Genomic DNA, 13356 nt, shown 5'->3' on the forward strand with positions numbered 1-13356 from the left:
CCTTGGGAGCTCCCAGATGGTTCAGAGCAGAAACTGGGAAAATTCAGATGACAGTGGAGTTTCTGCTGAAGGAGACAGCATATTTCAAACCACAAAGAGGGACATGGCTGCCCTGAGACCTCCGCATCCTGCTCTGGGGTAACACCACAAGCTGCTTCTGTGAATTTGTACCCTTTTCTCCTTATGGTACTTAAAAATGCTCTGAGTCTGAGAGTTGCAAAAGCACTTCTTCCCTCTTCCTTTTTATCAAAGGTGAGGTCACGCTAGCAGTGTTTTCTCTGTCCATGACTAAGATCCCAAAGAAACAAGAAGGGCAAAACAAGCTCATCCCAGCGCAGAGCTTGGGATCTCAGAATCAGCCCGGTTGGAAAAGCCCTTTCAGCTCATCCAGTCCAACCGTTCCCCAGCACTGCCAAGGCCACCACTAACCCATGGCACTGAGATCTACTCATCTCCACGGGGTGTGAACACTTCCAGGGACGGTGACTCCACCATCAGCGTGGGCTTTGAGGTGGCTGAATTAAGGCACTCTACTTTTGATCTTAATAGCGAGTTCAAAGGTACGATGTGGTACCTGAGCCGGCAGACTGCCCATGCGTGGTAAAAGGAGGAGTAAGCAAAAAATACAGGGAAATTTTACTAAAACTGAGCTTTTTTTCCCCACTCAATTACGGCACCAGGGGAAATTTTACAAGCCTGCCTCGGGAATACGGGATACTGGGAAAAAGAGATCATTTGAACGTGTACATTGTGGATCTAAGCAAGGCGTCCAGGTGGCTTTCCAGAAGTAACCTGTGGCTCATTCGTGGTCGGGGCAACGTGAGACACGTTTCCAGCTCCCGGGGCTGCCCGCGGGGGCCGCCGAGCTTCTCCTCACGGTGTTTGTAACCGTTTCCAGGGAATATCGCTCTTGTTTTCCCACCGAACGCGCTCTGCAGGCCCTTTACGGACACCTCCCGCGGGTGCTGCGGGGGGGGGGCGAGCAGGGGCAGCGCTTCCTCCACCGCTTCGGTTAATGTTTGTGGTTTGTCACCCACCGCTGGGTGTTTAATCCCCTTTTACAGCCCGTTTTTCCCCTCTCACGGATGCGGCGCCTTTGCGCGGGAGGCGTTGACCGGGGCGGCGGTGCCGCTCCGCTCCCCCGGCACCGCGCCCGGCTCCGCTCCCCGCAGCCCCCGCGCTACTTCCGCCTAGCAACGGAACGCGGTTGCTAGGGCGAACTCGCCGCCGCGGCGCCCCGGAAGCGGTTGTGTGCGGCGCGGGCGCGCTGCTTCCATAGGGCGGTGCTCGGCGAAGGGCGGGGCAAGGGGCTGAGCGCTTCCGGGTCGGGGCCCTCCCCGTCGAGCGCGGCGGAGGGAGGAGCCGCGGCGGGGCGCGGGGAGAGCAGCGGCGGGGCCCAGCCCAACCCGGCCCGCCTCGCCTCGCCTGCCGAGCCCAGCCCAGCGCCGCCGCAGACAGGTACGGGCGCGGGGGGCGCCGGGGCCGCCGCTGCAGCTGGGCCTGGGCGGCGGCGGGGGCGGTCTCTGCGCCCCGCGGCCGGACCGCTTGTAGGGGCCGCGTCGCCCGCGGTGGCGGGGGAGGCTCCTCTGAGCTCGGAGCCGCGGGGCGGCCGCGGGTCTCCTGGGACTCTCTCAGCTCCAGCCGGGCGGAGGCCGGACACGGAGCGGCCCGGGGGGCCGCAGGGTTTCCGTAGCTCTCCCGGGGAGCTCTGAGGGGTCCGGCCGTTGGGGGAGCTGAGCTCCGGGGGTCCCTGTTCGTGTGTGAGGGAACCGGCCCGGTGAGAGGTGCGGTGACCTCGCAACGGCTCCTCACGAGCGGCTTTCTCCGGGTGTTGCGAGCTGTGAGCTCGGTCAGAATGGGGGGATGTGGAAGGGATGGCCGGACACCAGCCTGCCGCGGGCTGTGGGTCAGTCCCCAGCCAGGGCAGGGCACTGCCAAGGAGGGGGCTGGAGGCAGCCCGGGGGCTCTTCTGAACCTGGTCGTGCTCCGAGGTGCGAGGGGAACAAAGCACTCCCTGGGAGTGTATTTATAGCTTCTTTGTGTGAAGAAGTTGTACATCCCCCTGTATCTGGGAAACGTGTGTGTGCTGTTTGGTGTTGTATGAAACTTTAAGGCTTGGGCTTCATCTCCTTGTCCAAACTGCTCGTGAGTCTTCATCTTCCCTCCATGTACTGCGCTGCTGCTGACCGTGCTCTTCAGCCTCTCAACAGTGACTTTTCAGTTGGTAGGAAGCGTCGTGTGCTGAGGCCGAGCTCATGGTCAGTCCTCAGTCCACGCTGCCTCCTGTTCCCTGATTCATGGCAGGTTTTCCCTTCCCTGTTATGGGCTCACAGTGTTCAGGTCCCACTGTCCTGGGTGTGATCTCAGACCTGGTAATTTTTTTTTATCAGTGACCTAATGCATGTGTGTCACCGGCCTGTGCTGCCACTCCCGGTGCGCTCAGGACTTGCCTTTGCCTCCTCTCAGCTCCCCTGCCCCTGGCTTGATTTACCCCAGTAAACCATCTCGACCCCCAGTCTCGTGCTCTGGGGGTAACTCGGTGCCTGCCAGCCTGCCGGGAGAGGATGGTGGGTGAACTGGGAAGCAGGAGCTTTGTTCCTGTTGAGAAGCTATTCCCAAATATCAGCAACACTTTCCCACAGGTGCATTCCAAAAAGTACGAAGAGCACCTTTGAGCCCGGAGTCTGGGGAAGTTGCTGTCTTAATGCTGCAGGAGCCAGGGAGGATTCCTCAGTGCTTGCCAGTTGCTGAAGTTTTGGAAGTGTTGCCCAGGTGAAACATTACTGATAGGAGGATTACTGATAGGAGTTTATCGTGTTGCTGTTGTAGTGAGATGCATGGAGTGGTTGTGTCCATGTGAAGCCGGGCTGACCCTGGAGCTCTTTGAGCCAAGGATGAGCTGGAGATGCTGCCAGTCCTTGCGTAGGGAAGGTGTCCGCTGGTGAGGGGTGACCAGATCAGAGTGTAATTTCAGTATCATGGTGTGTAGAAAAAACAGTAATTCTTAGTGAAAGCCCCTGATGTACTTTGAGAGCATGGAGGGTGATGATGGGGACTGGCCAGGCAGTCTGTGTTCTCACACTGCAGGTCCTGCTGGTGGTGCACTGCTTCAGCTGCAACTGCAGCCTTTGGGCAGAAATGCTGCCGACTCCAGTGAAACTGCAGGCTGTCCTCTTGCTAAAACCAGGCTTTACGCTTACACTGGGCACAAGTACGTAGGTACAAGTCTTTCTTAAAACATCATCTGCCCTGAAATTGGTTTTTCTGGACACAGCAAAGTGTCCTTCTGGCTCCGCCTTTATTTCTTAAGAGCTGTTGAGCTGTGGGAAGACAAGGTGCAGCTCTCTGCTTTACCCTGCTGCGCTGTAGCAGCTTATTTGCACAGAATCATTAGTGTTGGAAGGGCCCTCTGCAGATCATCCAGTCCAACCCCCTTGCCAAGGCAGGGCCACACAGAGCAGGTCACACAGGAACATGTCCAGGTGGGTTTGGGATCTCTCCAGAGACAGAGACTGCACAGCCCCCCCCGGGTAGCCTGTGCCAGGGCTCTGCCACCTGCAATGGAAAGAAGTTCTTCCTTGTGTTGAGGTGAAACTTGTTGTGTTTTAGTTCATGGCCATTGTTCCTCATCCTGTCACTGGGCACCACTGGAAAGAGTCTGGCACCATCCTCCTGGCACCCGCCTTTGAGGTATTGATCTGCATTGATGAGTTCCCCTCTCAGCCTGCTCTTGTCTAAACTAACCAGGCCCAGCTCCTGCAATCTGTCTTCCTGCTCTTGCTGGTGTAGGCCATTTTGGGCTTCTTGTTGGGCCACAGTGGTGGACTGTACATACCTCTCTGTGTTTGTGTCTCTCCTTCAGTGCTTTCAGAAAGCACTCACCCTATGGCTTCTTATTTTCAGACCCCGCACACCAACCTCGGCAGTTGCTCTTTTCCAAGTTCTCTGTTGATCTCTTCTGCACGTGTGTTTGCTTAAAGCTCATCCTGATTCCCACTGACCAGAGTAGGGCACAGAATGGCAGGGGAGGGCTTTCTGTGCTGCAGATAATGTCTTTGTGCTGGGCTCCTTCACGTCTGAAGGAGGTTGGTGGCCCACGGGTCACAGCAACAAGCTAAAACCCGGTGTCTCACTTGGATTTCCTTGGATTAAAGAGCCTTCCAGTTTGTAGTACTGTTTCTTGCAAAGTCTGAAGCCCACAACCTTGCCTCAGTCCAGTCCCTCTATCTGGCTGTTCCGCAGGAGTTTTTATGCTGCTTCAGTTTTCTGTATTGACAACAATTTGACTTCCTACGGTAAAGCTGCTGATGGAAAATGGTCTGGTGGGAGTGCTCAAGCAGGGAGGTTCACAGAACACTGTTGCGAGGGGAGCTGGGTGAGATCGAGTGCAGCCTTGTCCACAGACACCTCATGCCTTCCTTACACCCAGATTTGCTCCTTTTGTGGTTTTTAAACTAATTTCCAGCTCTTCAGAAGCAATTGGCTGCTGTGTCTTTCAGGTTAACAGATTAAATCCTGTATAATGCCCTAAAAAGTGCTACCAAATGAGACCAGGAATCCACCCGGCCCTGGTCCTGCTCACTAGGAGCTGCAGCAGTAGGGGAGTACACAAATACAGCAGATCTGATCTGAGGAAATGATGCTTTCTTCTTCTCTCTCTGATTATGCCCCCACTGAGCTGGGTGTTTGAATTTAGCAACCTTCGCACTTCTTTCCATGGGTTTGTCCTCTCGCTTGGAGCCATCTTGATGTTCATTGCCTTGTAGAGGGAGGCACAAAGCTGGCCACTGAGTGTGTAGGCTACACGTTGCATGGCCTGCACGTGAGGAAGAGGTGGAAAAGAATGGGGGTGTCCAAAAAAAGCCCAGAAAGAAATAAATGACTTCTTTGCTTTCTCCATGACATTCACAGTTTTAGCAAACTATTTTTTCTGGTGGTCTTTTGGCGGGGATGAATTGTCCTTGTCTGTTCAGACTTCCCTTTCCAGAACTCTTTTCCTTGCTCTTTGTGTCACTGCCAGCTCTGCTCCACCTCCTCGAGATGAGTGTCAGCAGGACGGGTGGCACACACGGCTGTCGGCAGAGGTGCTGCTCAGGTCAGAAGGGGATGTTTATGGTGTTGTGCCTCTTCAGAAAACACTGTGAGCTGTGGATTTGTGTTTTATTTATGTTATTGTCTCTGGTTACAGACATTCTGCCCATTCCATAGTGGCCAAAGCACCATGGAGCTCAGTTTTTCGTGGAATACTCTGCTGCAGCCCTGGTGTCCTGTTTCCCAATGCTGGCTTGAGATCAGTCTGTCATATTTTTTGTCAAGTTGAAGTTAGGGTGGTTGTTCCTGATGTGCTGTGCTTTGAATTGTGTCACCCACTCGTATCACGAGATTTTACTGCAATTTCTTAGAGTCATTGCTCTTACTTACTGATCATGTTGAATTATTCACAGTAACAAATGTTGGCATCTTCGTACTGCCTTCTCTTGCACAGCTTGGTGTAGCAGAGCAGAGTCCTTTGGCCAGTCCTCTCCACTACAAAACTGACCAGTGGTGCTTTTCTTCCCCCTACTTTACCCTTTTTTAACCGGTTATTTTATACATGTGAGGGATTTTTCCTTTTATCCTGGAGTTTTATTCTCCAAAGAGCTTTGAATATTTGTTTGGGTTTTATTTTCAGTTAACTCTATCTGCTGCCTTTTCCTTATTCACACGCTGTCTCCTGCAAAAGAAGGAAGGGGAAAAAATAGACAACCACCTCTAACTGACTCCTGAGACATGACTTCATTTTATAAAATATAATTAGCCCTGCATCCATTTAGACAGTTCTTTAGGTCAGTTGTGATGTGCCCGGCCTGACTGCCTGGTTTGTGGTTGCTCAGATGGCCCTGAATGGTTTCCTGGAGAAAAGGGTCTTTCAGGTACCCTCGTGCAGCTTCAACCAAGAAACTCTGCAGGCACCTCCCCATCTTCCTCCTGTGTGATTCTGTATGTCGGGGGAGGTTGTTGCTGTCACCTTGTCTTCTGAGTGGTCCTCTGCCTCCCAAAGCCTTATTTGCTGGGCTTCCCTTCCTGGAGGCAAGGAGGGAGAGTGGAGACGGCCAAGCTCAGCACAGTGTGTGTCAAAACCAGTTTTAACTGCTGGGAGACATTATCTATTGATTATTTAACCCAGTAAGAAATCATGTGACTTTTTAATATCTCTTTATATATATATATATATCTCAGAACCTTACAAATTTTTATTTCATTTTGTTTGTGGACACTCAGCCTTACTGTGTTGATAGGGTTGGCTTCTTGCCTTCTATAACTTATATGGCATGGTCAGATCACGTGGTGGGAGCTCATCTCCATACTCCATCCTCCATTCAAGATAAAGGCAAGAACTGCTGCTTCCTAAGGGGGCTCCAGGAAACCTGGAGAGGGGCTTGGGACAAGGGCCTGTAGGGACAGGCCAAGGGGAATGGCTTTAACCTGCCCGAGGGGAGACTGAGATGAGCTCTTAGGCAGAAGCTCTTCCCTGGGAGGGTGCTGAGGCGCTGGCCCAGGGTGCCCAGAGAAGCTGTGGCTGCCCCATCCCTGGCAGTGTTCAAGGCCAGGTTGGACACAGGGGCTTGGAGCAAGCTGCTCCAGTGGAAGGTGTCCCTGCCTGTGGCTGGTGGTCGGAACTGTACCAGTCTGGGATTCTATGTAGAGGTGAAATGTCAGACTTACATGCTGACTTCACCACTGTATTCCATATTAAATCCTCTTAGACTTTTGTTTTTTGTTGGTTTGGTTTTTTTTTTTTGGTGGGTTTTTTTGGTTTTTTGGTTTTTTTTTAGTACAGTGAAGAGGCATTATTTGAACTTGTAAAATACAGTTTATTTCTTTTGAATTTTTGTTTTCCCTTTTTTCTCCCCCTTTTTTTCATCTCCTGAGGCACCGCCTGCCTTTTTGAAGACCACTTATTTCTAGAAGTTGATAAAACCACGAGTGAAACACAATCAGTGTGGGAGTACCACCATTGCCTCATGGCTATTCATACATTATTCCTTCTTGTAAGATCTGTTTGGAGCACCTCATCTTCATAAATGTATAGGTGCCGCTTACCTGTCGGAATCTTCTGCTTTGGTTTGCTTGTCTGTGAGCCAATCTCTTCTGGATAACAACTTAATAGCTTGAAGAGTTGACAGCAGTTCCACCCTGAAGATTAGCCTGACAGTTTCTGCTTTGTGCAAAACAATTGAATACCTTGGATTTGCTACTCCTGGCATTTAATATGGCAACTGGGGATCCTCATTGGTGAGGTGGGAAAACCGTTCTCCTGTCTGCCTCTGCTCTCCTCCGTTATTTAATTTTCTTTATTCCTTATGCTTATGCATTCCTTTAGGCTGGGAACATTGTGGCTGTTTACGAAGAAGTGAAAGTTTCTTTGCAGTCCTGAATCTGCTGTGGTTTCCTCTTCCCAAAGCAGTTGTATTTCTGTAGGCTTCCAGGAGGAGCTGGCCATATTGCACATGGTGCTTTAGACGAGGCCACATCATTTATTCAGTATCCTGAGTGGTTGCTGTCCTATATACATGTCCTAATGTCTGTTGGTAAAGCGTCGTGAGTTCGTGCATTCCATGATGATGCTGAGGAAGCTCTGGAATACTGGCTTCCTTTAGAGGTGTTTCCAACGTGCAAGGAATCACTGTATTTCAGTGCTGAAGTTAATGAAGTTGTAGAAGCACCCTGCTTGAACTCTGAAGACAACCAGTCTGGAGCGTGTGTGTCTTCAAGATACTTGTTTTACATTGGAAAATATGGTCAATTCCACCTTGGCCTTTGCTCGGGAGCTCGGTTAATAATTGAACTCCTCTAATGTAGCAGAAAATCTTGGGTGCTGGTGAGGTTGGAACCTGCATCTGTGCATTTGATTTTCTGCAATACTTATCTTTGTTACACCTGTAGTGAGGGACACATCATGTTTGTAGAAATAACGCGCCAAACTCAGTGTTCCTTTGCCAGCTGCAGCATGTTCATTTGTGGGCTATAGGTCAGAGGATGGTTTTGGACGCATTCATTTTGCTTCCTTCACATTAATAGAGAGCACACTACAGGAAAAAAACATGAAGGAAAGCTGTCTGCATCTGTCTAGTATTCATTTCAAAGAGGGGCATTGAAACTGAGTTACTATTTATCTTGGATAAAGTTCTTTAGGGGGGTTTCTGAAGAGTGGCAATTTTAAGCATCTCAAACTTTCTGGGTCTTCAAGGTTTCATCCCTTGTGACTCAAAATTCTGTGTAGCTCTGACTTCTTAAAGTCTGTTAAACAAATGAGAGGAATCCTTCTAAAATACAGCTTATAATATTATTCCATCAACAGTGCCAGTTCTGATTGGAGCAAGTCCAGAAGAGGCCATGGAGATGCTGCGAGGGCTGGAGCAGCTCTGCTCTGGAGCCAGGCTGAGAGAGCTGGGCTGGGTCAGCCTGGACAAGAGAAGGCTCCTGAAGGGGAGACCTGAGAGCAGCTCCAGTGCCTAAAGGGGCTGCAGGAAACCTGGAGAGGGGCTTGGGACAAGGGCCTGTAGGGACAGGCCAAGGGGAATGGCTTTAACCTGGGAGAGGGGAGACTGAGATGAGCTCTTAGGCAGAAGCTCTTCCCTGTGAGGCTGCTGAGGTGCTGGCACAGGGTGCCCAGAGAAGCTGTGGCTGCCCCATCCCTGGCAGTGTTCAAGGCCAGGTTGGACACAGGGGCTTGGAGCAAGCTGCTCTAGTGGAAGGGGTCCCTGCCTGTAGCAGGGTTTTGGAACCCTGCCTTTAGGCTTTAAGGTCCCTTCCAACCCAAACCATGCTATTGTTCTGAGATTATTCACCTCTTCTAAAATTTGGTACAAGCTGCTTAATTGGAAGTCTTGTAGAAACCCTGTTTTCTGCCTGTCCTTAGGTACCTTGTAACTGTCTTCCTCTGTAATGTCCAAGGCTGGTTTCTACAGTGTGTTTTTATTTCCTAGATTTCAACAGAACAAGTCTCAACGAACAAATTCAGCCTAAGAACCTGTAACATCTTATTCTAATGAAGCAGAGACCACATACTTTGTAGTTGTCTCATTTCAAGTCCAAGTTAGACTTCAAAGGTCTCACCTTTAGGAGGCTCATGAAGACTTGTTCTTGCTGTTGCTTTTTTGGCAGGGCTGCAATAGCAGGTAACAACATTCTTGTTTGCACTGAGAGGGAGGGCTGGGGGCAGCATGTACTTAAGTAGCTTCTTAAGTAGAAATAAACCCTTCCACAATACCTGCTGTGTGTGTATCCACTGAGTAGCGAGGTTCTTCCTCATCCTGAAAAATGTTTTCCCTATGTTGGCAGTTCCATCTTGCTTGCCATGGACTTCCTCAGCTGGCTAAGCATCAGTGCCAGGTTAGGTGATTTGGAGGCCTTGGAATTCACTCTGCAGCTGAGATCAAGCCCATAGCCACTTCAGCATCTGATATTGCTTCCCAGCTGTCCTCTGTTTGGAAAGGTTTTGACATGTTTCTAGTTCTGAAAAAGCTCAGTGCGGTGTTGGCAGCACTCAGGCTTCAGTTTTACTGGTGATAGTTGCAACACCACTGATGGTAAATCAGAGTTAGGTTGTGTTCTGCTTCTGTGGGAAGAATCTCTCCACTGAGATTTACGTTCTTCAGTGATTAAGATCCAAAGTTGCTGTTAGGCTCCAAACCAACACGCAGTCCTTTGGTTTTATCTGGATTTACTGGATACAGCTCTGATACTCGGTGTTTTTTGTCAGTCCTAAATGTTAGTAGTCACTGCGCATGCCAGAGTTGCCTTCACTTGTCAGGATCTAGGATCGGGAGCTGGTGTTTTGGAACCTCTTGTTCTTTCTCGTTCCTACAGAAAACAGAGCGCTTCAGCGTTAAGGAGACAACAGGATTGAAGGCAGGGGGTTGGGTGTAACTTGTTGGCTGCTGTGGTGATGCTAAGGGTTTTGGCTTGGAGGATCCAGGCTGGGGGTCTCAAGGGTCTCGGCATCCTCCAGCTGGAGATGCTGCAGGGACAGGTCTGGATGTAAGAGCAGCTATGTGTGACTGTCAACTGTTCAGGCAGCCCTCTGTGTTATCATCCATTTGCAGAGGCTTGAGGGGATGGAGCATGGCTTACATCCATCTTGTGAGGCCACATGTGCTCAATATCTAGTTCAAGAATCCTTCTGCTTCTCTGGACTTGGTGCAGTCTTCTTGGTAATCCTGGTTTTGGTGGTGTGATTGAACTACCATTCTTGTTTGGGTTTTTCGCACCAAACCAGGTTCTTCAGGGTCTCTGAGGGCATGCAGGGCTGAGGCAGAGAGTGGAGATGTTCCCTAGCAGTGGCTTGAAACCAAATTCTTTAACTTTTGTTTTTCTATGGGTAGATTCTGTTGAACACTTGCAGCGATCCCAGATGTGAAACCACAGTCTAGCGCTGTGGTCCTGTGGGCTCATAGCTGATACTGATCCTAACACCCAACACAGCTCAGGAACCCGAGTCATCACTGTCTTTTTGGCTTGGCAAATTATTAAACGCTTTACAAAGCTGTTCCCTGTGACATCTTTTGGTAACCCGGGGCTTGTCTTCACAAACTGTTCAATCAGCCTCTGCTAACATTTACAAGAGCTTGCAGTAATTCCCTCTGTTCTCATTGATCCGCTCTTCTGTGTGGCGTGTTAGGACTGTAGCGTGAGGCGTGTTAGAGTAGGAAATACGCTTGCTAAGGAGGTGTTCTAAAATACATTTGTGCTGAAACCCCATCTGTTAAATCTTCTTGAGCTTCTCTTACTGCTCCTGACGTTGAGCATAGTAATAGTTTATACCTCCCCAGCAGCCTTACAACGGTATCGCAGGGTCCTGGTGCTAGTGTTGGGTGGTATTCACATACATCTCCTCTTTGAGGAATTGAGATCATGCTCCCTGTTAATAGCTTTGAGATCATTTGCAATTAAATGGAGTCAAGTCTTCCAAGGGATTTACCCTTGGAACCAGTGCTCAGCACCAGTATCAGAGCTACCCGTAACTAACACACTTGCCTGAGGCACAGGTGGCTAAATTTAGTCTTCTAGCAAGCTTGCTCTGACCTTGTGTTACAAGGACTTCTCCTCCTTATGCCTATAGCAAAACGTAAAGGCTGCTTTTCTGTGGTTGACAGAGCTTTGAGGCTTGGTGACGCCAAAAAGCTTTTTGTGTTAGATCATTGGCTGCCGCTTCCAGTGCCGCTGCCGGCAGTGCTTAACTCTACGCCTGAATGCAGTTCAAAAGGCCTACAAGTGATCCACTGGTACAAAGCCGTCCTCACTGGGAGCTGTTACAGCTTCAAAGACAACAGATGTGACTTGGTGGGTAGAGCAGATTACTTGGTAATGAACATTTCTAATTGACCGCTACACTGAAGATTAAGGATTGAAGGTGGAAGTTGAATCAAAGTGGCTTTGTACAGATGCAGTTTCCTAACTGTGAATGGTAATGTTTGCCTTTGAGGCAACATTAAGTTTATCTGTGCAAAATAGCACTTTATTCCAGCTTCTGGAAGAAGTTTTTAGTGTGTGTGAGGCGGTGCACAGAGGTAGATGGTTCTGGCATCTGCTTTATTGCATGTGTTTGCTTCCTTGTGTGAAGTGAGACTTGTCCTCCGTGTTCAACTGTAGCAGCTTTTCGTTAAGGCTGCTGCTAATTAAACACATAATTCACCCCATGAGTGTAATGAAGGTGCCTTCCATGTGTAATCAGACTTCTGGAGCTCTTCTGCCACCCTCAGAAAGTGCCCAACTTCTCTGAAGTTGGTAGCACGCTGCCAGCTGGGTTGGAGAAGTTGTTGCTGGGAAGTCAAACAGGATTTTCAAGGTTCTAGTGTGCTTGTGGATGTTCAGGATGCAGTGGGGGCTTGTGAAAGAAACTCTTTTGCAGGTGAGTGGGCAAAACCTGTATTGTTTGCCATGGACATGGCTTGGGACTCTGGGGGTTTATCTCCCTTTGGCATTGACTTGGTTGTCATTAGCATGCTTGATTGCTACAGGTAGTAGACGTTGTTTTATTTTTTGGAGGGCTGAAGTATGAATCTAATGAAGGACCAGGGTCATTGGGTAATAAGCAGAGTGCATTTCAGTGGGTGAGTGTGTGACTGTATCTGTTGCGTTGTCTGTTTCTGACGGTGGCGTCTTCAGCAGAGTTGGAAGCATGCAGAGCGGGGCAGCTGAGTTGAAGGCAGGGAAGCAGTTGCCCATCCCATAGAGACTAAAATGTCCGGGACTCTCAGGATTGGAGGGGTTTCTTTAAAAAGTAGGCGGCAGACTTCTGGATTGTGTTGTTCTAGGAGTTTGTGGAAGCTGATGGTTTAGATGCAGTCAAAACCTGGACTCAGCATGTCTGGAAAATGAATGTTGGTAGGACTGGGCAGTTGTGTCCATGCCAGTATCTACAATCCAGTGCAACATACTGCGGCTCATGTGCTGCAGGGTGGGATGGATAGGAACTGAAACCATGCAGATGATAAAGTTAGAAATAAGGGATGAACAAAGTAATTGAACATGAAGTTGTTGGTCCCTTTAAACGGGAAAAATTCTTGAAATTCCACCTTTTTGTGCAGGAAGTGGGAGGAGGTGATCATAATGCTTCCCTTCAGCTTTCCTAGTGTGGGCTCGTGACCAGCAGGCAGCCAGGCGTTCCTTGCTGGCGGTGATGGGCTTTTGGCCCAGAATGGGGCAGACAGCAATGAGGGAAGCATGCATCTATTAATGGCCTACTCTGCCTTGTACTAACTACATGGAGTATATACAACGATGACTGCAGCGCTTCGCTGTTACTGTTTTGCTTGTGTTCATGTCATGGCTCACCAATTTGGATTGCTTTGTAGTTTCTTAGCTTGCTGATCTGTGCCTGCTAAAATCTAGTTTTAATCAGCAACTGGACTGTTAAACCTGTAGCCTTTTTAGCATGGTTGAGGTTCATGGTTCATGTAGTTTTGTACCTAGACGTGAAACTTGGTGTCTCGATACCTTGCCTGGTATTGAAACCTTCTGTTGTGGAGCATTAAAAGCTTGTGAGGCTGTGGTGGTAACTGCTGTGCCCGAAAGGGGAGGTTTTGGTTCTGCCTTTCCCATACACTGCTGCTGCTGCTCGTCAAACCTGTTCCTGAGCTGCCCTAGCTCTCAAACCTGGCACAAAGCTCTCCAAAGATCACCGGGTTGGTTTTCTCGTGTTGCTATGAGTTAGACTTGTTCACAAATGGGTCCAATAAACACATGCAGGGGAGGAACAAGCAGGAATTCCTGCTGTGTGTTGCTGCAGCTCTTTGGTTGCCCCATCTCATGGAGAACATGCTTGGGTTTTCCTTCAAAGATCCTGTTTCATCCTGGTGCCAGTTCTAGACT

The 13356-nt window shown here is 49.6% G+C and overlaps 1 protein-coding gene across 4 annotated transcripts in view; it reads left to right on the forward strand.

Moving 5' to 3' along the window:
* The first annotated feature begins 1328 nt into the window (after positions 1-1328).
* The window catches only part of CSNK1G1 (casein kinase 1 gamma 1), a 108807-nt gene continuing 96779 nt past the window's right edge, over positions 1329-13356 (forward strand). For 3 of the 4 annotated variants that reach the window (XM_080626030.1, XM_080626029.1, XM_080626032.1), the window contains exon 1: positions 1329-1458. The gene's annotated coding sequence lies outside the window, so the exon portion shown is untranslated. The remainder of the gene's footprint in view (positions 1459-13356) is intronic. The other variant, XM_080626031.1, reaches the window with a different exon arrangement.

The sequence above is a fragment of the Psittacula echo genome (assembly GCF_963264785.1).
Source record: "Psittacula echo genome assembly, chromosome: 10".
NCBI classification, from domain to species: Eukaryota; Metazoa; Chordata; class Aves; order Psittaciformes; family Psittacidae; genus Psittacula; species Psittacula echo.